This window comes from Camellia sinensis, chromosome 13 (genome assembly GCF_055761805.1).
Source record: "Camellia sinensis isolate YWXY chromosome 13, ASM5576180v1, whole genome shotgun sequence".
In the NCBI taxonomy this organism is placed as follows: Eukaryota; Viridiplantae; Streptophyta; class Magnoliopsida; order Ericales; family Theaceae; genus Camellia; species Camellia sinensis.
In genome coordinates this window covers 15532264-15556998 of record NC_138973.1, presented here as the reverse complement: position 1 = coordinate 15556998, position 24735 = coordinate 15532264, and positions in this window count along the sequence as shown.

Here is a 24735-nt window from a genome sequence, read left to right as displayed (position 1 = left end):
ATTTTGTGTCTGGTTTTGCACCAAACACTTGTGTTTTTGCTTTGGAGGGTAGGGATTGGCTTGTTGGCCATCCCCACACCTCACCGGCCATGGCTTGAGGCTACCGGCCATTGGTTTGTTGCCATCGGCCAAATTTTTGGCCGACCGGCACTCTTTGTGGTCGACCGGCCATCTTTTTTGGTCAAACAGCATTTTTGGCTGGCCGACCACTGTTTATCTGCTTTTGCAAATATTTTTATGCCAGCTGTGCTAGTTGGCATACACTTTGCTCCCCTCCATACACGTGTATGGAGGGATCTCCCTCTTGACTAGCTTACTTGAGAAGCTTTGCAAGAGTGATCTTCTATAAAGAAGAGGCTTCTCCCCCTCCTCTAGGGTTACAAAAAAATTCCAGAGAGAGCTCTGAGATTAGGGTTTACATAGTGTGTGTATTCTATCTCTATTTCTCCCTCTTTTTTGCTCTAAGTATGTTTGTGTCTTACTTTTGTTTATAAATACCTAGTGTTACACCTTACCTTGGCTACTGAGGTGCTGAGGAGCTGTTCTTGGTGTTCTTGAGTGGATTCAAGCTTGAAAAAGGGGCTGGAGCTCAGTTCTTGAAAGGGGTCAACAAGGGTAAGAACTTCACCCTTTATTCCCCATTTTTGCATAGTCCTTTTGCCTACCTTGAATCTGTTTTTGAGCTTAGTGTATAACATATAAAAGTCTTGTTTTTGAGTGCTTTAAATAGTTGTTTAAGGTTGCTTTGAGCTTTGGGGTTGTTTGACCCCTCTTAGGTCTTGTTTGGCCCCTTTTTTGTGCTATTTTGGTGAGCTCCGGGACCACCTTGTTTGGGCCTCCTCACCACTGAAAGGATTTCAGTGGTGAGGATGGTGGTTTAAGGTCCCAAGAAGGAGAGGGCCATCCCCTCTCCTTGTTGTCTTCAGTAATGGCCATTTTAAGCCTCATGAGTGAGCATCTAGTTTAGGTTCATGTTGGCCATGTCCTAGCTATTATTTAGTGTTATTTTGCCATGATATAGCACTATGTTAAGTTGGTTTAGACACACCATGCTTGCCTTGCATACATGTCATGTAATGCCATGATTTGCCTTAACATGTGCATAGCATTTAGACTACCATGCCCATGTGTTTTGGCCTAGCTTTGTGAAGCATTTATGCTTGTCTTAGTATGCTAAAGGTCCGTTTTTGGTCATTTGGGTCGTCCATGCGCTTTGTATAGTTACTATGCAATCCCCCTTGTAGGCCTTGAGCATTGACCCCTCTAGCATGCCATCCTTGCTTTGTTTCAGTGGTTTGGAATCGCTTACCATGCCATTTCAGTCCATTTAGCATGCTTGTATGCTTGCATTTGATGCCCCTTTAATGCGTTAAAAGGTTATTGTGTTATGCTCCATGCTTGTGCTATTGTGTATGCCTCTAGGATTAGATCATTTGGATGCCATCTAAGTGGTTTTTTGGGGCTCACTTGTGCATGATTCAGGACTGTTTTGATTCAATTTGGCCATTTGCTTCATGTGTCATATGATCATAGTTTAAGTCCTTGGGCTTGGTTGTATGTCTTGTTTGCATTATAGGTTGATTTGGCATCACCTTTGCATGATTTTCAAAGCTTGATATGTATGCCATATGTCCATGATTATCCCCTTTTAAGTATGCTTAAAAGTCCTTCTTTGATGCCTAAGTGATGGACCATGTTTGCATGCATGCTTGTATGTGCATTTGGCCCCATCCCCATAGCTTTTGGCCGCTGTTTTGGGCCTAGTATAAGGCTGCCCAAATGAGTCTAAGTCCACTCTTCGCATGTTACATGTCTTACACTTTGCATGCTTTGATTACATCATGTCTTGCATGTCCATTAGCCTTGCATGTTGTTGCATACTTAGCCTATCGCATGCTTGTTTGCGTGCTTGAACACCCATATTCCATCTTGCATGCTTGTTGATTAGCATTGATGTTTCATACCTTGCATGCTTGTTTGCTTAGGTTGTATGCCTAGCTTGCATACGTGCCCTCATGCTCATGTTGCGTACTAGCTCACATGCCTAGGTTGCATTGCATTGGCATGCATGCTTTGCCTCTTGAATTGAGTATGATAGAGGTTGAGCTCATTGTTTGTTTATGTGCATTTCATTCTACATTGAAAATGCACAACTTGGTTTCTTGGGCCATCACGCATTGAAATGCGCGATTGGTGGTCCAAGAATCAAGGAACATACCCCTTTGAGTCATGAACATGATAAGGGATGTGTTGGTGCACACATTTTCTTGAAATGCATTGCCATGCCATGTTTTGCCCTCTGCTGCTGTCAAAACAGGTTTCTGCAGGAAGCTTTAGCCGGTCGACTGAATAGAGTGCCGACGGACCAAAGATGGATGGCCGAGAGCTCAACAAATGGTCGATGACCATCCCACCATGGTTGGTGAGGTTTCTACTTGGTCGGTGATGATCCATAGTGTCCATGGAGCATTCCATGGGAATTGCGCCATTTTTCAAAGGAGCAAAGTAGGGAAAACAGAGGCAGCTTGTGCATGGCAACGGATTTCCCAGCAAACCCGAGCACGCGTGCATTGGACCCTCTTCCCGAGGCCTTTTATTGATTAACTAGCTTAGTTAATTTGCTTAACTAGTTAATTGTTTGTAATAATTAATTGGCTTGCAGGTTAATTAATTGTATTATTCTTTCGGTCCCTCCAAGCGAGGGTGAATTTGTAATAAGTGTGGGTGCGTGTGTGCATGTCTTCCAACCCCCACTTCTTTCTCCCTTTTACTTACCTGCTTTTGATGGTTAGTATTAGGGCATATTTAATTTAGCATCCTTATGTTATGCATGCGTGCATCATTCATCAGTATTGCATGCACCGGGCTCGGCGCATCATGCTAACTACATAATATATTTCAAATCTAACTTGAATATATGTTATTTGCGCATTCCACATGCCATCTTAGGATTAGCCGAGCCTATTCTAGTGACATTCTGTATGCGTTGCATTAGCCACTTAACATGGACTTGGATCATGCATGATTGCTAACATGTTCCTTGTTTTGGCTTGTAGTACGCTGTAAGTATTTATGCTTTAGCATCTAGCATGAATGCGAATGTTAAACATGACAGTATGTTTGCCATGAGGCTAAATGCTTAGCTGATATAACTGCCTGAATGCCTGTGGGTGAAGGTTGGATTGTTTGAGTTGGAACAACTCATTGAAATCCGTGTTTTAGCCTACTTGCGAGTAGCAAATCTCAAACCTATTTCCAAACAAACGGATATGTAATGCTTCATTCCAAATTAGACGATCTAGTCTATACTTTCGTGTGGTGCGCATCACATAGTAAGATTAGCTAATTAACCGGAATAAGAACACATAACGTTTTCAAAATAAGATATCATGGTTAGTAGAGGCCGATCTTTGGATCGGGCGAGAGGGGGTGCTCATAGCTGACCTTCCCTAATCGTACCCAAGTTCCCGAGCCGAGGCAACTTTGGTGATGACGGACACGTGGCCTTAGGCAAACGAGTCAGGGTTTCCTAAATTCCCCCATAAAAAATATTTAGGTGGCGACTCTGTATCTGGCAAAGCAGTTCATGTTTGACACTTCTTTTTAAAAATCTATTTTCCAAAACGATTCGCCAGATTTGGACTCTTTGGTTCAGATTAAGAACCATGACGATTTGAGAGTCCGAACTGTAGTGAGCCCAAAACGAACAGAACGGGATTCATCCTCCCGGGGCGTTCGAGGACGTCTACAATTTTCTAAAATTTAAACAAACATATCCATGAGTTTCAATTTTAGCAAATAGAGGTCAAAAAATAATCCAAGTAATTGAAATATTAATATAATTTATAAAACACAAATTGTGTAAAATAAATTATGGCAACTCAAAATATACGTAAAATATATTATTGTGACTCAAGGTATAATATAACTCACCTTAATGTCAATTCTAACTTTTACCTTCCGCTCACTGTGACCCACTAAATATTTTGAACTAAACTCAAAATTTTATATATAAAACAAAACAATTAGAGAGAGAGAGTGTGTGTTTGGAATTGGTGATGATACTTCACTGATTTGCACATCTACACATCTATATATATAGTAAGGAAGGAAAATAATATTATAAGGCAATGAAGATGAATCAATAAAGGAAAATATTATTATTAAAGGAAAATAATATTTGAAGGAATATTATTGTACGGATTAATATTATTATGTAATTTTATTTTGGAAATATTATTGTATATTATAAGAAATGTAGTTTCAATAAAGGAAAATGCCATATTAAATATTTAATATTATTATGTATTTTTATTTTGAAAATATTATTGTATATTATAAGGAATGTAGCTTCAATAAAAGAAAATACCATATTAAATATTTAATATTATTAGTATGTATTTTTTTCTTGGAAATATTATTGTATATTATAAGGAATGTAGTTTCAATAAAGGAAAATGTCATATTAAATATTTAATATTATTAGTATGTATTTTTTTCTCGGAAATATTATTGTATATTTTAAGGAATGTATATAAAGGAAAATACCATATTGAATATTTAATATTATTAGTATGTTTTTTTATCTTGGAAATATTATTGTATATTATATAAGGAATGTAGTTTCAATAAAGGAAAATACCATATTAAATATTTAATATTATTAGTATGTATTTTTTTCTCGGAAATATTATTGTATATTTTAAGGAATGTATATAAAGGAAAATACCATATTAAATATTTAATATTATTAGTATGTATTTTTATCTTGGAAATATTATTGTATATTATAAGGAATGTAGTTTCAATAAAGGAAAATACCATATTAAATATTTAATATTATTAGTATGTATTTTTATCTTGGAAATATTTTTGTATATTATAAGGAATGTAGTTTCAACAAAGGAAAATACCATATTAAATATTTAATATTATTAGTATGTATTTTTATTTTGGAAATATTATTGTATATTACTAGGAATGTAGTTTTAATAAAGGAAAATACCATATTAAATATTTAATATTATTAGTATGTATTTTTATTTTGGAAATATTATCGTATATTGCAAGGAATGTAGTTTCAATAAAGGAAAATACCATATTAAATATTAAATATTATTAGTATGAATTTTTATTTTGGAAATATTATTTTATATTACAAGGAATGTAGTTTCAATAAAGGAAAATACCATATTAAATATTTAATATTATTAGTATGTATTTTTATCTTGGAAATATTATTGTATATTATAAGGAATGTAGTTTCAATAAAGGAAAATACCATATTAAATATTTAATATTATTAGTATGTATTTTTATCTTGGAAATATTATTGTATATTATAAGGAATGTAGTTTCAATAAAGGAAAATACCATATTAAATATTTAATACTATTATGCATTTTTATTTTAGAAATATTATTGTACTAGTGCATGCCTTCGGGCACTGTGTAAATAATGTTAGTATGACATACTTTACAAAAATTAATTAAAATAAATCAATTCAAAATGATAATAATTTCACTGCTACAGAAATCAAATGTAATAAATTAATTCAAAATGACAACAATTTCATTGCAATATTAAGCTTCACACATATGTCGAAATTGGAAATTAGTCGAAATAGGAAATTAGTCGAAATAGGAAATTGCAATCTTGACAAACTTCATAATTCAAGTCGAAATAGCCAATTTATAATATGAAAATGTTGTGTACAACATAAGCAAAGATATTCCTGCCAAAATAACACATGTATAGTGAGTTAGAATGGGACGACTTTCAATAAAAGAATGTGTCTAAATTAGTATTATAACTGAGTAATCTTTTCGTTTTATCAAATTTCAAAGCTTCAAGAAATGGTGAATGAACATTTTGGTACAAAAGAGTAATCATTCTAGCTTTAAGGAAAAAAAAAAGGATTAATAATCATTCAGTTTCAGATGAAAGAGCCAACCACCAACACACATTGAAAAACAACACAATCCCAACATTTCTAAGGTGGATTAGTCATCTGCAACAAAATCACTCCAATGCTTGATTTCACTTTAAAAAATAATTAAAAGAAATCATAACAAGAAAAATCACATCAAAATACCTTCGTGAAATAGAGAAACCAATAACTGCGAATTAACAAGAATTGAACATAAAAAAAAAAAAATTCAATATAACCCTTCTTGATACATATGATCAAGCACCTTTCAATTTAGTTCTCAAGTCTCTTGATTAGTGTATATCATGACTTGTGAGTTCACATGTTGCTGCTTAATGAATATGAATATGATTTGTATCCGGAAAAAAAAAATGAATATGAATTGCTAAGTATAACATTTTTTTTTCAATTTAGCACGAAGAATTTAACAATTTAGATAATACATGAAAACAAATGAAAATAAAAAATTACATCTAATTTTGAATCCCATTACAGGCAGCTCATGACAAAAAGCTTTGCCCAATTAATCATTATACAACAATTTACTCAAAATTCTCACTATCATTGTTTTTCTTCAATATACTCATCATAACAAAAGAAACCCAATAAAAAATCTAAATACAAAGATGTTACCTTCTGCAATATCATGGACAATTGCCACTTTTATACACTTGAAATTTGAAGGAAAAAACAAATTTAAAAATCAAAGTCAAAATACATCACTCTAATCAAGTGCCAAGGATTCACACACACACACACACACAAATCAATTACATGAGATCGAACAATTAATGTTGGTGATGAGAAGAGATCGAACAATTATATGTGTAATAAATTTTTATATTACAATTTATTAAGTAGTGTCTAATGAAATGATTAGAAGGCTTTTGTAAATTCAACAATTAGAAGGCTTAACCATAAAGTGAAAATTACCACCACCTCAATAAGATAAAAAATTGTAATGATTGAAGAGATCGTACTTAAGTGCTCAAAGTTGTAATTTAAAACATTCCCTACAAAAACCATGCACGTTGTGTAAAAAAACTTTCACTTAAAATAAAAATCAAACTAACATTAAACAATCAAGGGTGAATAAAGTCAAAATTTTCAAATGAAAACAACTCTTTCATTATCATATTAACAATTAACAAAAGGATAAAGAGATTTGATTCTTCTTCTACTTCTAAACACACCAGTCATTAATTGATTAAATACATAAATTGAAAATCATTACCTAATCACAAACATAAACATTAAGAGAGACATTCTAGTTTGTGCAAGAATTAGATGGTAAGAAGACATTATAGCCAAATCATCACCCACCCTCATCCAATCAAACCACCAATCAGATGGTTGTAGTTGATAATCAAATAGAAAACTTCCAAGAAAGAAAAGGAAAGAAGCAAATTAATACTTACGCAGTTTCCCTAATATATTCTTTGTCACTGGGAATCCTTAAACCAGTTAATTGATCAAATGTAAAATTAACTGTAAGGATAGAGATGTGATATTTGTAAATTATAATCCATAACTACACAACTGGGTCATGAATAAGCCTGTGAAACTAGACAAAACTTTGTCAAGCCAAAAAATTGTTTCTAACACTATACCCATTGGCAATATAAACTTAGGTTTTTGCTTAATGTTGCCTCTAAGCCAAAATATTGGTTCTGCCACTAAACCCATTGGCAATATAATTTAATTATGAGGGTAGGCTTGATTGTTCTAATGCTATGTCCTGAAACCATAATAGAAACATAAAATTAGAAAATATTATTCTAATCATATGTCCTGCAAAGACTAATATATTGAAACTATAATAGAAATATAAAATTAGAATAAACAGCATTAAGAGCAAAGAGACGTGTCATTATGTTTAGCGGACCATGTTTAAAGCATTAACCAACTTTTAGGAAGAGTTGTCTCAATTTAAGGGCAATGCTACATTTCCTCTTAGCAAAGGGACAATAAGGAGGATGTGCTCCTAGTAGTACTTGATCTACCTACCTGACATCTATTAGGTTACTAAGAGCATCTCCAATGGCTCATCAGATTTTTTATCAAATCCGAGTAAAAAAAAAAAAAAACAATTTCCTCGATTTGATATCGCCTCCTCTAATGGAGAAATTTGGCTTTTTATTAAACTATCGGTCGTCTGGGCAGACGACCGGCCGGTTGACCAGTCAATGCAAAAAAAATGAAAAACCTAGTTCTGATCTTTCTCTCTTTCCCGACTTTTTTTTTTTTTACTGAGAAAACAAAGAGGTGGTCGACTGAGGGGTCAACTGGGGGGTTGACCTCCTAGTGTAAATGTAACGCCCTCAAAATAAGACATAACATATTCATTCATAAAGTCCATAGAATATAGAAGTAGTATTACATTCCATACATCAGAGTTTTCCATGCAAAAGATATTACATGCTTAACAACAAGAATAAATGCCTAACGGTTTACAACCTCCCAAATCCATACTTGGTTACACAGAAGAAGAGTTCTAACTCTTTTACATATAAAGCCCTTGGTTTGAATTACATGTAACACAAAAAGGTAACAACAAAAAGAAGTCTTTCGCCCCTAAACCTCCCAAGCTATGTCCTTGGAGGCGACATATCACCGGTACCTGAAAATGGTGTCCCAAATAGGATGAACCAAAGTCCAATAGAGATATGCTAAACCAGATATGAGAGTTAACTAAAACATTAGCATCTGATAAATGTTTAACACTAGTAAACTATATACATCACCTTTGTAACATATCAACGTTTACACCATATACAATTCCCTTTCCACTATTTATTCAAATCGATTCATTGACATAGTCCAATGTTATCCAAACAGTTTAAACGAAATGAGACTACAACTCATATATCAACACTTCAATTTTCTTGCCATTTTACGGAACTACGTCCGAGGGAACCGGCACCCAAGTATGCACAAGTTTTCAAGATTTGCCATTTTACAGAATTTTCATCCGAGGGAACCGGCACGCATATATCCACAAGATTTCGGGACTTTCACCCTGGATACTCCGGCCAACTTAATTATAAATGGAGTCCATCCCCTATCTCCTCCCAAACAATGATACATATGTAATGTATTAAAAGCACATAGTCACATACAATGACCTAACAATTCACATATTCCATGTGTTAATTCCACCGTCACATTCAATGACATAGTCCAATTGATTAGTTTCAATTTTTCCGAATCATCATGCAGTGTCTACAACAATCAAGACTATCCTCCACCGATAGCACAAAACAGTTATTTCTAAATAGATAAATAAATCTATCAAACAGATAATTTATTACATTTTCCATCGGTGAGTGATTTATCAATCCAACCACACCATTCAATCACAATTTCTCCCAATTTCAAGATTCTCAACCCAATTTCATATTCCCACAATTTATCAAATTAATTATACAAATTAATTATTTAAATTCATTTAGGACGTTTTCCTCCTTTTCTCAAACTTCAACCCTAAGGCTCAATTTCATTAACTATACACAAATAAACCCCATTTCAAGGCTTCACACACATAATGGAACCCAAATATATAAAACCCCTCTTTCAAACACTTCAAATTTCAAACCCTAACTTCCCAAAATTTCCCAATTTCACCATTTATACTAAATGACTACTATTTATGTTAAAACTCATAAAAAAGAGTAGTTTATCCCTACCTCAAAAGGAGAAGCTCAAAGGAGAAGGAAGAGAAACTTGAAGATGCTCCAAACACAAGCTATTTCGGATCAAAGTGAAGCCCACACAAAGCTCTACCTTTTTAACAAAGGAAAATTGGTAGAAAACCACTAAAACAAGGTGTATTTGTAGAGAGAGAGTGTGTGTGTAGAGTGAGAGACAGCCAAATCTAGGGTTTTGAGAGAAATGGAGATGAAAAAGTGATGTAAAACCACACTGCTGTGAACTGGTATATACAGGGCTCGCTCGAGCAAAGGAGTGGTTGCTCGAGCAACCAGACACAAAAGAACCTCGCTTGAGTGCAAGAAGTGTTGCTCGAGCGAACAATGCAAAGCTTCAGGTCTGCAACGCAGAAGCACGCTCGAGCGCAAGAGTTCTCGCTCGAGCGAAGAAACACAAAACAGAGGGCTTGCTCACTCAAGCGCAAGAAAGCTCGCTCGAGCGAAGAATACCAACCTTCACGTCTAAAAGAGACACAGACGCATGCTCAAGTGCAACATTGCTCGCTCGAGCGAAGAGACACAAGACACAAAGCTCGCTCGAGCACAAGAAAGCTCGCTCGAGTGGAAACTGTGTCTGAAAAAGAAACTTGAAAACCCACAATACTCGCTCGAGGGAAGACGCAAACACCCAAGGCTCACTCGAGTGCAAAGAGCCTCGCTCGAGCGAAGAAGCCAAATCCTGGGCAGCAACCATTTGTTTCAACTCATAACCAACCTGTTCCAAACTTAGCCAACACATCCCACAACTCAAATATAAGGAATTAAAGGATGAAAACAGGACAAAGACAACAACATACAATCACTAAACCCGAGTTCGGAATACAATAAATGACGGGAAAAACTGGGATCGCTATAACCTCCCCCCCTTAAAGAATTTCGTTCCCGAAATTTTTTACAAGTTTCAAAATTGTGATTTCTCAATTCTTGACATGATTATAATTCAATCATTCACTATCATGACCCACCACTGGTCATTCCATCTTTTCTCAAGAGAACAAATTACAATATAACTCAACATGTATCATCAACATGCATCCTTTGAAATCCAACTAACTTTAACACATATATCTCATGCTTTTCAAAACATATTCAATGTTCATAATCATATTTGCATTTCTAAAACATATTTAACATATACAATGTTAAAGTAAACTTTCATTTCTGAAACATATTCAACGATTACAACATTTCCATAGTCCAAAACATACACAATGTTTCTAGAATTCATCAATAAAACAAAATTTCCAATACATGGTTAAACATTAACAAACAAGTCCGGATATTTCTCTCGAACCTCTAATTCGCGTTCCCAAGTGGCTTCCTCTACCCCATGATGTTTCCATAATACCTTAACCAAGGGAATCGTCTTGTCTCGTAAGACTTGGTCCTGTCTATCTAAGACCCTCACCGGTCTCTCCTCATACGAAGCATCCTCATCTACCTCTAAGTCGGTCCAATCCAATATATGCGATGGATCCGGCTCGTACTTTCGAAGCATACTAACATGAAACACGTCATGCACTCCGGATAGTTGCGGCGACAATGCTAAACGGTAGGCAACGTTCCCAATTCGCTCAAGGATCTCAAAAGGACCAATAAACCGAGGTGACAACTTCTCACTCTTCCCAAACCTCATTAAACCCCGCCTAGGTGATATTCTCAGAAAGATGTGATCACCCACCACGAACAATAAAGGCCTCCTCCTACGGTTGGCATAACTCTTTTGGCGACTTTGGGCTGTAACTAACCTTTTGCGGATAAGTGCCACTTTCTCCGTCATTTCTCGCACCAACTCTGTGCCCAACAAAGATGCATCACTGTAACAACCCTCATACTGTTTACCGATTAATGACTGATTAACTGCTAATTACTGTTAACCGAGACTGATTATGACTGATGATTGAACTGAATAAAGTACTGAACTGACTGACTGAAAACTGGAACTGAAATGACTGAGTCTATCTGTTTAATTGCACGTCTATCTGTTTGATTAATTATTTGATCTGTTTGTGTTTTAGCGGTTAAACTGCTAATTGAAGGCCTTATCGGCGGCCGAATCGGGAATTGATTGAGGTTTTATGATCCTCATAATTAATGTGATTTTATGGTATATTTATCTGAAAACTGATTAGGTATGATTAAACTATATTAAAATGAGATAATTGCAAAAGTTTGCCGTAATTATCGTTTTGCCACCGAGTGGCCCACTACCTAGTTATGCTAGAGCCTTGCATACTTGACTCTAAACATCTCTTAAGCTCCATTTCTTGCACACAAACCGACCATAGGGAGGCGAGAGTGAGAGATTGAGTTGTTCATCTTGAGTTCTTGAAGATTTGGCTTAGACAACTTGGAGAATTGAAAGTTGATTGTTGATTTGTGGTTTTACACTTATAATTGAAGCTCTAGGTAAGAGAATTCAACCTTTATTGATGTGTTTGAGCTTGTTCTTGCATGATTCATGTCAAAATTGAGAATTGAGCCATGATTTAGTGCTAGCATGTTGTAATAGAGCATAATTCATGCATGCATGTTAGTATTGTGGGATTTTGAGTTGAGTTCATGGCAAATTGTCACATGCATGTCCATAATTTTGTAATGGTCCATGTTTTCAACTTGTTTTTGGATCAATTGGCTCCTTAGAGCATCAAATTGAAGCCTTGAATTGATTTGAATTCATGCATGTTTGCATGTTCTCCATGTTCATGAAAATGGTTTGAAATTGGGTTTGAATTAAACACCCTTGGGCTTTGATTTCTCAAAATTGAGCTTTGAACCATGTTATTCTATGTGTTTACAAATGTTTTCTGGAAATTCAGCCCAAGAGGTCGAGTTTTGAATCGTGGAAGCTTGGTTTGAGCTTGGAGGTGCAATCTGGGTTTTCCAGATTTTTGCACTTCCGCTCGAGCGGGGAATTGGGAGCTCGAGCGGAGAATCCGAGCATCCAGTATTTCTCTGCACTGTTTTACAGTCCGCTCGAGCGGAGTCTTGTGTCTCAAGCTCAAGCGGGCGTCGAGCGGAGATATCACTCATTCAATACTTTTACAGTACGCTCGAGCGGGAAAGTTGACGCTCGAGCGTGTACCTTTGTTGCATGTCCGCTCGAGCGGGTAAACCGCGCTCGAACGGGACTCTATTTTTCTGAAAAAATCTGAAAATGCTTGTAACTGTGCATCTTTGCATCCTCATCCCATTCTAGGCATTCTTAGGCCTAGTTTAAGACATCTTCATGAGGGCGTAGATGTAGAACACACCGAGGCAAATTAGGGATTAAGTTATTATCTTTCCCAACTGTGTAGCTTAGTGTGTTCAATCTGTTAACTGTGTAGGGTTGGCGACTGGGGAGACACGCTCTAGCATACTGTAGCCCAAACTCTGTGAGTAACAATTGTGTAAAGATATGTTCAACTGAGAATGTTTTCTGACTGTTTAACGAAACTGTTTTCTGAAGTAATTATTGTTAATTGTTTGAATGTATGTCCTATATTCTGAAATGTATTGTGGCATCCTTAGCAACTGTTGTATACTGTTACTGCTACTGTTACAGAGATCTCTGTCGGTTCCCTCGTAGAACCACTACTGTTTACTGATTGATGGCCATCATTACTGTTCAGTCTTTAAGACCTACTGTTTACTGCTATGCTAATGGATGTACCACATATGACTGAATAACTGTTCTGACTGAAAGACTAAAGTATTGTTTAATGAACTGCTTTCATTACTGTAAGGGCATTTCATTCTTAACCTCTTTACGCATTATGTTATTCACTGGGCTTTAGCTCACTGTTTATATATATATATATATATATATATATATGTAGGTGCTCAGCCACCAGATCGGAGCTAGGAGCGTGGGTTAGACTCCAGTTTTGTCAAGCCAGCCTTTGTGCCTCACTGCGAGGTCCCGAGTTGCCATGCTATGGCTTTGGGGTGTTTTGTTTTTCCCCCGTCTGTCTCCATACTGTTTGGATTACTGTATAAACTGTCAGCTACTAACTGTACTGTTATCAAGGGATTAGGTCCCTATACTGTGTGACTGTAAATTTTGTATAGACTGTACTGTTTGTATGTATGAATGCATGAAAAATCTTTTTGGCATACAAACTGTCACAGCTCAATGGACATTATTTATTTACTGTATTGGCTTCCGCCGGGCCCTGAACTCTGTTTTACTGTACTACTGTTAAGCAGGCCTTCGGTAATCTCGAATTACTGGCCGGTTACGGTTCTAAACCCATAGGGCCGGGTTTGGGTCATGACAATCACCCACCTCGGCCCAACACAATGGAGATCTACATGGGCGGCCATATAAGGCCTCAAATGGTGCCATCCCAATACTCGATTGGAAACTATTATTGTAGGCAAACTCCACTAAAGGTAGATGTCTCTCCCACGATCCCTTAAAGTCAAGGACACAGCCATGAAGCATATCCTCAAGGATCTAAATAGTACGCTTGGACTGCCCGTCAGTTTGAGGATGATAAGTCGTGCTAAAAGTCAATCTAGTGCCCAAGGCACTCTGCAAACTCTGCCATAACCTAGCAGTAAAACGCAAATCTCTATCTGAGACAATCGACACTGGGACCCCGTGCAACCTCACTATGTCCCGAATATACAAGTCGGCAAGGTAATTTACCGAATCTCTCACGCGTATAGGAATAAAGTGCGCCGACTTAGTCAACGTGTCAACTACCACCCAAATGGCATCACTACCCCATTAAGTCCACGAAAGGCCCACGACAAAATCTATTATGATGTGCTCCCATTTCCACTCGGCTATAGGTAAGGGTTGCAACAAACCCGCTGGCCTCTGATGCTCGGCCTTCACTCGCTGACAAGTAAGGCACTTAGATACAAAAATTGCAAGATCTTTCTTCATACCTCTCCACCAAAACTGGCAACTCAGATCATGATACATCTTCGTGCCTCCTGGATGCACCGTAAGGCGTGAATAGTGAAACTCTCAGAGCACTTCCTTTCGGCAAGACTCCAACACAAACAAGTGGTCTCGGTACCTCACACTCAGGTCAGGATACATAGTCAAACCCTTCTCTACCTTCCCACTAGAGATCTTCTCCCGGAGGGATTCTACCTCAAGGTCACCCCTCTGTGCCTCTAACATTAGATTCACAAGTGTAGATTGTGCAGCTATAGAAAACAAGTCTGCAGACTCAACAGACTCACCCACAAGCAAGTCGAACTCGCCAAGAGCACCCAACATCTCCCACTCCCGGATAGCAATACAAGCCACATCACTAATGGATTTCCTACTTAGGGCATCGACCACAACATTGTCCTTTCCCGGATGATAATGCAACTCGAAGTCATAATCCTCTATGAACTCCATCTGCCTTCTCTGCCTCAAATTTAAGTCTTTTTGTGTAAATAGATACTTCAGACTCTTATGATCTGAGATTCAGACTCTTATGATCCGAGAACACCTCAAATCTCTCACCATAAAGTTAGTGCCTCCAAATCTTCAAGGAAAATATCACAGCTGCTAACTCTAGGTCATGAGTAGGGTAGTTCATCTCATGTGTTCTTAACTGCCGTGAGCCATAGGCTACTACCTTCCCTTCTTGCATCAATACACAACCCAAACCCACTCGTGAGGCATCACAATACACTGCATAACCCAAACCCTCTCCAGAATAATCAAGACTAGAGCGGTGGTAAGTCTAACTTTAAGCTCTTGGAATGATTTTTCACAAGTCCCACTCCACACAAATTTAACCCCTTTCCGCGTCAATTTAGTCAAAGGCGAAGCTAGCCTGGAGAAATCCTTCACAAACCAACAGTAGTACCCGGCCAACCCCAAAAAACTATGAATCTCGAAGACACTCTTAGGTTGTGCCCAATCTTGCACCGCCTCTATCTTGGATGAATCTACAGTCACCCTTTCCCCCGATACTACATGGCCTAAGGATTTAACCTCTCTTAGCCAGAACTCACACTTCCCAAACTTAGCATATAGCTTATGGGCTCTAACCAACTCAAGCACCACTCGCAAGTGTCCCTCGTGCTCCTCCTCAAACGGTGAATAAATCAAAATGTCGTCCACAAAGACGACTACGAAGCGATCCAATAACTCTCAAAAAATCCAGTTCATCAAGTCCATGAACACAGTCGGTGCATTAGTAAGCCCAAAAAGCGTCACCAGAAACTCATAATAGCCATACCGCGTACGGAATGCCGTCTCCGGGATATCCTCCTCCCTGACCCTCAACTGGTGGTAACTCATTCTCAAGTCTATCTTATAGAAAACAACGGAATCCTTTCAACTGATCAAACAGATCATCTATACGAGGCATAGGGTACTTGTTCTTAACCGTAGCCCGGTTCAATTTTCGATAATCAATGCAAAGTCTCAAAGCCCTATCTTTCTTGTCACGACCCCATTCTGCCCCTAGTAGAATGGTGCCATGATGGCCAGTAATCCGAGATTACCAAAGGCCAACTCACAAAGATTCACACACAAACAGAACATACATATGGGGCTTACAAGTGCGGAAGCAATAATTTAATTTTAATTAGTCCATAAGAGCTGTGCATAGATCAAATGAAATGACATCCATCTTATCGAGGTCTCATAACTTGAATACAAATGAATAAGTACATAATACATCTTGATCAAAAGGCTTCTCAAGCCGACATATGCAAAATACAATGAATCACAAGCCAAAAAGCATAGTCTTCAAGATGCTATCAAAAGTATGAATCCAAAACATCATGCCAAATGCATCTAGGCGTCACCGCCGTCCTGCTCATCACCTACATATATATATATATATATATATATAGAGGGTGAGCTTGGATACTCAGTGAATGATATAATTAATAGAGGGGTTTGCATGAATGATATCCGAGATCTTTATCAAACCAAAACACATCATATCTTGTACGGAATCAAAGGACAAATCAAGTTCATCTAACAAATTTTTCAAGTCTCAAGGGATGCTTACTAGCATCAATAATACAAGGGATGACATAATCAAAGGTGCTACAAAAGTTTAGAGTTCCCTAGCACATACGGACTTGTGCTACAAATGCTTATAGTCCCCTAGCACGTACGGACTTGTGCTACAAATGCTTATAGTCCCTTAGCACGTACGGACTTGTGCTAGAAATTCTTATAGTCCCTTAGCACGTACGGACTTGTCAAGAATGTTATCAAAACCAAAGCCAATACTTGATACACAAAATAGAGATAGTCATTCATGCTTAACAAATACTTTTCCAAAACAAGCAAGGCAAAGCTTTATCAAATGTCATAACATAGCTTTATTAAAAATACCACTCACTTAGTTCTTCAAGCGTCGGGGTCAAAGCAAGAGTCCAAGTCCTACAAACACATGGCAAAGTCTATTGAATGCACTCTCAAACAAGCTTTACATGAATGCAAATGATCTTGGCATTTCTTCAAAACTAAGTCGGACCAAAACAAGACACTGTTTCTCATCTCGAGAAAACATAATGGGCACCAACCAGGTCTTGACCGAGGTCCCACACCTCCTTGCCGAGGTGTGGTCCCGATGGCCACATTCAAGGAAATGAAGTCAGGAAAATCTGGGTTTCCCTCTGCTGAAAAACATGAAGAACATGAACATGAAGAACATGAAAAACATGAATGCTCAATCACAACTTGTTATTACGAAATCTGGGATTTCATAAGATGAGTTCGAAAACATGGACCTGGGTACCCATACTTGAAGATCTTATGAAGACAAACACAAAAACATGAATCTTGATGCAAGCTTTCGGATCAAACAAGGCTTTTATTCAAGAACACATGAATATCACTTTCTCTTTCTAAAACCAAACTTTAAATCAATGCATGGCTGACAAATCATGCTCGATCGTGCAATGCAGCTAGATGAATGTGGAGAAATGGTTCGGAAATACTCTTCGGATCCTGGGAGACACTAGTGATCCTCAGCTAGTCACTTGAAAAGATATAAACACTCCGGTCCAGGGTGCCAGAATTAGCACTCCGATGGACAAGTTAGTTCAGACACTCAGGGTAGCTTCATTAGTAAGTTTTGTGAAGTGATTCTTACATACCTTTCTATAACCGTTGTTCCTTTATTTATACCTGTTCTTTTTGATCCTCGGGGCCAGGGCCTATTTTTTAATCATTGTCCTTTCTTTTATTTGGCCCTAAGGACTTACACTTATTCGGCACATATATTATATTCGGCTCCCCGCTCTCGTAGGATATAGCTGATTAATATCAGTCTTCCAATGGTACACACTATCTGATTTTTCCATATATTCGGCCCCTACAATTGCCCCCCGAACTCCCCATTGATGGAAGTTAATCGGTGTGTTTGGTCTTGAATTGGAAAGGTTAAAATAGGTCAGGCGGCTTCGCGTACCCCAATATAGATGTCAGGATGCGCACACCTTTTCGTTCATCATTACGCTATCTCGCCTCAATCGTGTGTCTCGCATTTATTGTGATTTGAAATTTCAGTCCTTTCGAATGCACAGTTCGTCGAGTATTCGAGACTCTTGGACCGCCAGCAAATATCCCTTCTCTGACTCGCATTCTCTGTAACTCTTCTCTGTCTACCCTTGTCTCCCTTGCTCCTCGTAAGTCTTCTTCTCTTTTCTTTGCAATCTTACTTTTTTGTTTATTATTTTCATTTTGGTGAACCCTTTATTCCCCGTGAAAATAGCCAAACACTTGAAAGACCTCCTTTCTGAGGGTCGTGTCTCCAGATTTCGACGACACTTTTCCATCCCCGTCGATGTTCATCTATCTCTAGTGACGGACAACACTCTGGATATGGAGAGAGAGGATCAAAATTCAATCGTCTTTCCTCTCCTATCCATTACAGAGGGCGGGGTCCGCTTTCCCCTACATCCATTCCTTAGGTCCGTCCTCCGCTATTGGGGTCTGATTCATTCTCAGCCCAATGTGAACTTTTTTCGAATCGTAATGGGGTTCGTAGAGTTGAATCGGCGCCTCAGGATCGATCTTGGGATTCCGGCCATTCGACACTGCTACGCTTTAGCCAAATCTTCCGGTCGGCTTGGGCGGTACTTTCTTAGGGCCAAGGATACTGACCATCATTTGGTAACCATGTTCGCCAGTTCTGGCAAGCGTGTGGATGACGTAATGGTCAATATCTGAGGGAACTGGGAATTTGGTGAAGGCGAGGATCGCCTAGACCCTATTCCCAAACGGAGGGGTGAACCAGGTTGCCGTGTGTCTTCTTGTGTTTTACTGAACTTTTCTTTTACTCGGCTTTCCCCCTGTGTCTAACCCCTTGCCTTTGCAGGCAGTAATTTGAAGAAGATTCTAGTTTCTACCGACGACGCGGTCCTTGCACAGGTTGCAATTGCACTTGGATACTTCGGCCGTCCAAACTTACAGAAGCAAGGGAGAGCGGCCCACATACTTCTTCGATACGAGCCTACTTACACTACTTTTTTGGCCGCTGACAATATTCCAATTCCATCTGGCGATCGACAGCTTGCGGCTCTTATCTTTCCTAGCTTCAAGAGTCTCAGACAAGTTGGTCTCGAAGCCTCTGACTCGGGGCAAGACGTCGAGCTGGTGGTAGAGGTAGTTGCCGAACCAAACAGAGAGTTCGCTGAGGAGGCCGAAGAGGTTGACGAGGCCCTAAACTCGGCGTTTGAGGCAGCCAGACGTAGTTAGCCTACCTCGCCGTCCACTTTGGGTCGGGTGGAGTTTTCTTTTGGAGATATTTTTAGAGGTTTGGGAGACTTACCCAGCGATTTTTTTGAAGGTATGGCTGGGGAAAGCCTCACGCAGATGGCTCGAAAGAAAAATGCCAAGCGTATGGCCGCCCGAAAAAAGGCCGAGGCCGCCCGTTCTAGACCTGCCTTGGTTGAGTCTTCTGAACCCGTTATTGAAGAGCCAGCTAAGATTGTTGCGGCCGAAATGGCGAAAGAGGTTGAACAACCGGTCATTGATGAACGGTTGATTCCGGAAGAGCGGTGCAAGAAGCGTAGCGCTAAGGGAGAGGCCGGCTCAGAAGATAGTCTTGTCGACAAAAGGCCTCGATTAGAAGAATCGGACGTGGTTGTTCCTTTTATTATTCAGCCAAAGATTAGAGACACGCCGATTCCTTTTGACGCATCTATCATTACCGACCCGGCGGTAGCCTTGAGCCTGGCGGCATCAATCTCCCTACCAGCTGATAAAGCATCCTTTCATGCTGTGCCGGATTTGGTGGTCATAGCCCTATCTGCGCAGTCGGCCCTTTTGGTAGGTGAACTTTGACTTGTTTTGATTTTGGTTGCCTATGGCATCTAACGATTCCAACTCGTTTTGCAGATGGTCGGCAGGATCGCCGACTTGGGCCGCCGCCTACACGATGCCCTTGAGAGGATTGACCGTTTGCAGTCAGAAGTGGTCCATCAAAAGAGCAGGGCCGAGTTTGAGATAATGAGGGCCGCTAGGGAGACTGCGCGAGCCGAAGCCGAAGTGGAAAGGGCTCGGGGTACCGATTAGCACCGTTCTGACGCCAACGATAGGGCGAACGTGAGCAAAGAATCGCTTAGGCTAGCCGAGGAGGCGCTTAACAAGATGGAGACTGAGTTAGCAGAGTTGAAGGCGGCTAAGGAAAAGGCAGAATCGGAGGCTTCTGCCGTATTCGAAGCAGGAAAAGGTGCCGCCTTCAAAGAATACGTAGATGAAGTCCCCAAGTTTGAGAATCGGGGGTTCAAACACGGGTGCCGTTGGGGTTACATTGGCCTCGCCAATTCCTTATGAGCAGGTGGACGTTGAGCCACTTGAGTCTGACCCCGAGGATTGATCTAAGAGTCATTCGAATTTTATGAAATACTTTCCCTTTTAATGTATGTTTTTGTTTTTAGGACTTTTGTTGGTTCCGAGTAGTTTTCATGTATAAATTGGCTACTGTCTGCACTCAATTTATTAATGAAAATTATCTTCTTGTTTCACTACTAATGCGCAGTTTGTGATGTTATGTTGGTGTAGAATGTTTGCCTTTCACTACTTTAGTTAGAATGACTACTCTGTTGACCTTTCTATGATTGAATATCATGATTAATCTGCCCTTGTCCCAGACGGTGCATGATCATTCGGGGGCCAGAGGAGGCGAACTTAGTTTTGTTGTCGATTCATGGGCCGGCTGGGGCACTTAAGCCGAATGTATTGATAAATCTATCACGCCCTTGCCCCAGGCAGCGCATGATAATTCTGGAGTCAATTCATGAGCCGGCTGGGGCACTTAAGCCGAATAGATTGATTAATCTATCACGCCCTTGCCCCAGGCGGTGCATGATCATTCTGAAGTCGATTCGTGAGCCGACTGGGGCACTTAAGTCGAATATATTGATAAATCTATCACGCCCTTGCCCCAGGCGGCGTATGATCATTCTGAAGTCGATTCATGAGCCGGCTGGGGCACCTAAGTCGAATAGATTAATTAATCTATCACGCCCTTGCCCCAGGCGGGGCATGATCATTCTGAAGTCGATTCATGAGCCGACTGCGGCACTTAAGCCGAATATATTGATAAATCTATCACGCCCTTGCCCCAGGCGGCGCATGATCATTCTGAAGTCGATTCATGAGTCGGATGGGGCACCTAAGCCGAATAGATTGATTAATCTATCACGCCCTTGCCCCAGGCGGGCATGATCATTCTGAAGTCGATTCATGAGCCGACTGGGGCACTTAAGCCGAATATATTGATAAATCTATCACGCCCTTGCCCCAATCAGTGTATGATCATTCTGAAGTTGATTCATTAGCCGGCTGGGGCACCTAAGCCGAATACATTGATTAATCTATCACGTCCTTGCCCCAGACAGTGCATGATCATTCTAAAGTCAATTCATGAGCCGGCTGGGGCACCTATGCCGAATAGATTGATTAATCTATCACGCCCTTACCCCAGGCAGTGCATGATCATTCGGGCGCCGGAGGAGGCGAACTTAGTTTTGTTGTCGATTCATGGGCCGGCTGGGGCACTTAAGCCGAATGTATTGATAAATCTATCACGCCCTTGCCCCAGGCGGCGCATGATAATTCTAGAGTTGATTCATGAGCCGGTTGGGGCACCTACGCCGAATAGATTGATTAATCTATCACGCCTTTGCCCCAGGCGGTGCATGATCATTCTGAAGTCGATTCATGAGCCGGCTGGGGCACCTAAGCCGAATAGATTGATTAATCTATCACGCCCTTGCCCCAGGCGGTGCATGATCATTCTGAAGTCGATTCGTGAGCCGCCTGGGGCACTTAAGCCGAATATATCGATAAATCTATCACGCCCTTGCCCCAGGCGGCGCATGATCATTCTGAAGTCTATTCCTGAGCCGGCTGGGGCACCTAAGCTGAATAGATTGATCAATCTATCATGCCCTTGCCCCAGGCGGGGCATGATCATTCTGAAGTCGATTCATGAGCCGACTGGGGCACTTAAGCTGAATATGTTGATAAATCTGTCATGCCCTTGCCCCAGGCGATGTATGATCATTTGGGCGCCGGCGGGTCTATCCAGTCGGCGCTGGGTGATTGAGGTTTTCATAACTAATGAAATTGCCTCGAGGGTGCTGCCTCTCTGTAAAGGATAAATGATTAAGGGTATAACTTTTATGAATACAGTAAATAACTGACTCTAGTTTTTGAAGGAATCATGTGAATGTCGAACAAACTTTTCTTTAACAGCAGAGGGGAAGTGAGGACGCTAGCTGAGCTGGGTGGAGACATGCATCGGGGTGGTGACCCTTCGCGCACAGGGCGTAGGAGTTCCAGGGATCGAGAGAGGCGTCAGTCTCCTCGACGTCGAAGCAGGTCGCCCAGGCGGGACAAGCAGTCGCAGGGCAGATCTTCTCAACCTCGAGTCGAGAAGGGATCTGACTTGAATCCGTGCCCATTAAGCTTTGCGATATTTGCAGGGAATAGACCCATGACAGAAGCGGACTAGATCGTTCGGGACCCAAATGTAGTGGTCAAGTTTGCTTGACAAATTTTTCCTCCTGAGGTTCAGCAATCGATGGTAGGCCGTTAGGACTACGAAGTACTTTGCGAAGACATTCACGGGGCGGTGAAGGGGCTTTACACTGCCTATGAAATCGGCATGCGGTTGCGCGTTGCCCGCCGAGAGATGGAGAAGAAAGAGGAACGTATTCGAAGTTTAGAGGCTCGCACAGAGGCGGCTGAGCACGAGTTAAGGAAGACCAAGGCGGCCCAGGCATAACCCGCCGGGCACGGAAACCTAATCGTGGAAGAGAGGGTTACCAGTCGGCTCATCAGTTCCGTGCTTGCCGATCGTGAGATGGCAAGTATGTTCACACTGGAGAACGCGAAGGGGAGGGCCTATGAGAAAGGTTTTCATGGCGGCCGAAAAGTTGGAATCAAAAAGACCAAGGAAAAACTTGCCGAAAAAGTTTGCCGATGTGAAAATTGTGGATTTAGGCACGGTTGGATCAAGGCATCTCAAGCTGCAGAAGCTCTTCGAGCGTCGGGCATTGATTCGGCATCGCCATTCTACCACAGTAAACATTTTCCGTTTTCTTCTTTTGAAGTCGAGAAGAGTGAGGATGAGGGTGATGCCGTATAAGTATACTTATTGTAAGGTTGAAACGCAGATCGCGTTCAAAACTAAGTAATATATTGCTTGTTTTATCGAATAAAAAACGTTCTATGATAAATATTTTGTTGCAGTTCGTATTTGGTATGTATGCATTTCGTTTTACTATATATGTTTGAATGAATGTATAAACGTTGATCGGCAGGGTCGGCCCATACGTGATAGTCGTTTATCCCTGAATGAGGCTATTGTAACTTGAGGAAGCTGAAAGCCAGTGGATAGAGTTGCTGCGGCAAATTCAACTCGGCTCGGGGCCTAGATTTTCGGCCAGTGCACGTGCTTCAAAAAGTCGTTTGGATAACTACGTTGTGGCGAATGTCAACCGACATTTTTCTCATGGAGTTTAGTGTTAGTGAAATCGCCTCAGGATTGGGGCCTTGAGATCACTGCCAGTATTGAAAATAAAAGGAGTGGGCGCTTCGCGCAGATAAACAATCACTCATGTGTGGTGGGATAAGTGGGGATGTTAGTCAGAGAGACTGGAGTTCAGCCGATCTTGGTGTTGCCATGGAGCGCGGCAGAGGACCCATCCGTATGGGAAGTAGGGCGTCCAAAAGTTGGCATGAATCTTCAAGTCGTCGAAGCAAATCACCCCGAAAGGAAAGGCAACGACCGTTGGGTTTTTATCCTTCCTTGTCCTGGATCTTTGCCTTGACATTGTCAATGGTATCAGTGGAGGACTTGGGCATAGTTGGCTCAAGGCATTGCAAACCGCGGAGGACTTTCGGGTGACGGGAGGTGATTCGGCGCTGCCGCTTTACCAATGCATCTTCTCCCTTTTTTAGCTTTTAAGTTTGGAAATGGGTATTGTAATGCTCCAATGCAAGTTGCGTTTATATAACAACTGTGTGATTAAATAAAAATTGTAATGCTCAAATGCGGGTTGCGTTTATGTAACAACTGTTTGATCAAATAAAAAGCTTTATTTCGAACATTTGCGTCTTATTCTGAATTTTTTGTATGCTTAGTTAAGCACCTTATTTGCGATGTTGGTGAGTTTTGTTTTGTTCGTGCCAAAGGGTACTCCGAATCCGGAGGCTAAATCGGCACTTAGGTGTCATGCACCAAAGGGGGCTCCGAATCCGGAGACTTAGTTTGGCCAATTGTGATATCCACGAAGGGCGCTCCGAATCCGGAGTCTTAGTTCGGCCAATCGTGATATCCACGAAGGGCACTCCGAATCCGGAGTCTTAGCCGGCCCTAACGTGTTATGCACCAAAGGGGGCTCCGAATCCGGAGACTTTAATCGGCCCTAAAGTGTCATGCACCCAAGGGGGCTCCGAATCCAGAGACGTAGTTCGGCCAATCGTGATATCCACGAAGGGTGCTCCGAATCCGGACACTTAGTCGGCCCTAAGGTGTCATGCACCAAAGGGGGCTCCGAATCCGAAAACTTTAATCGGCCCTAAGGTGTCGTGCACCTAAGGGGGCTCCGAATCCAGAGACTTGGTTTGGCCAATCGTGATATCCACGAAGGGCGCTCCGAATCTGGAGACTTAGTCGG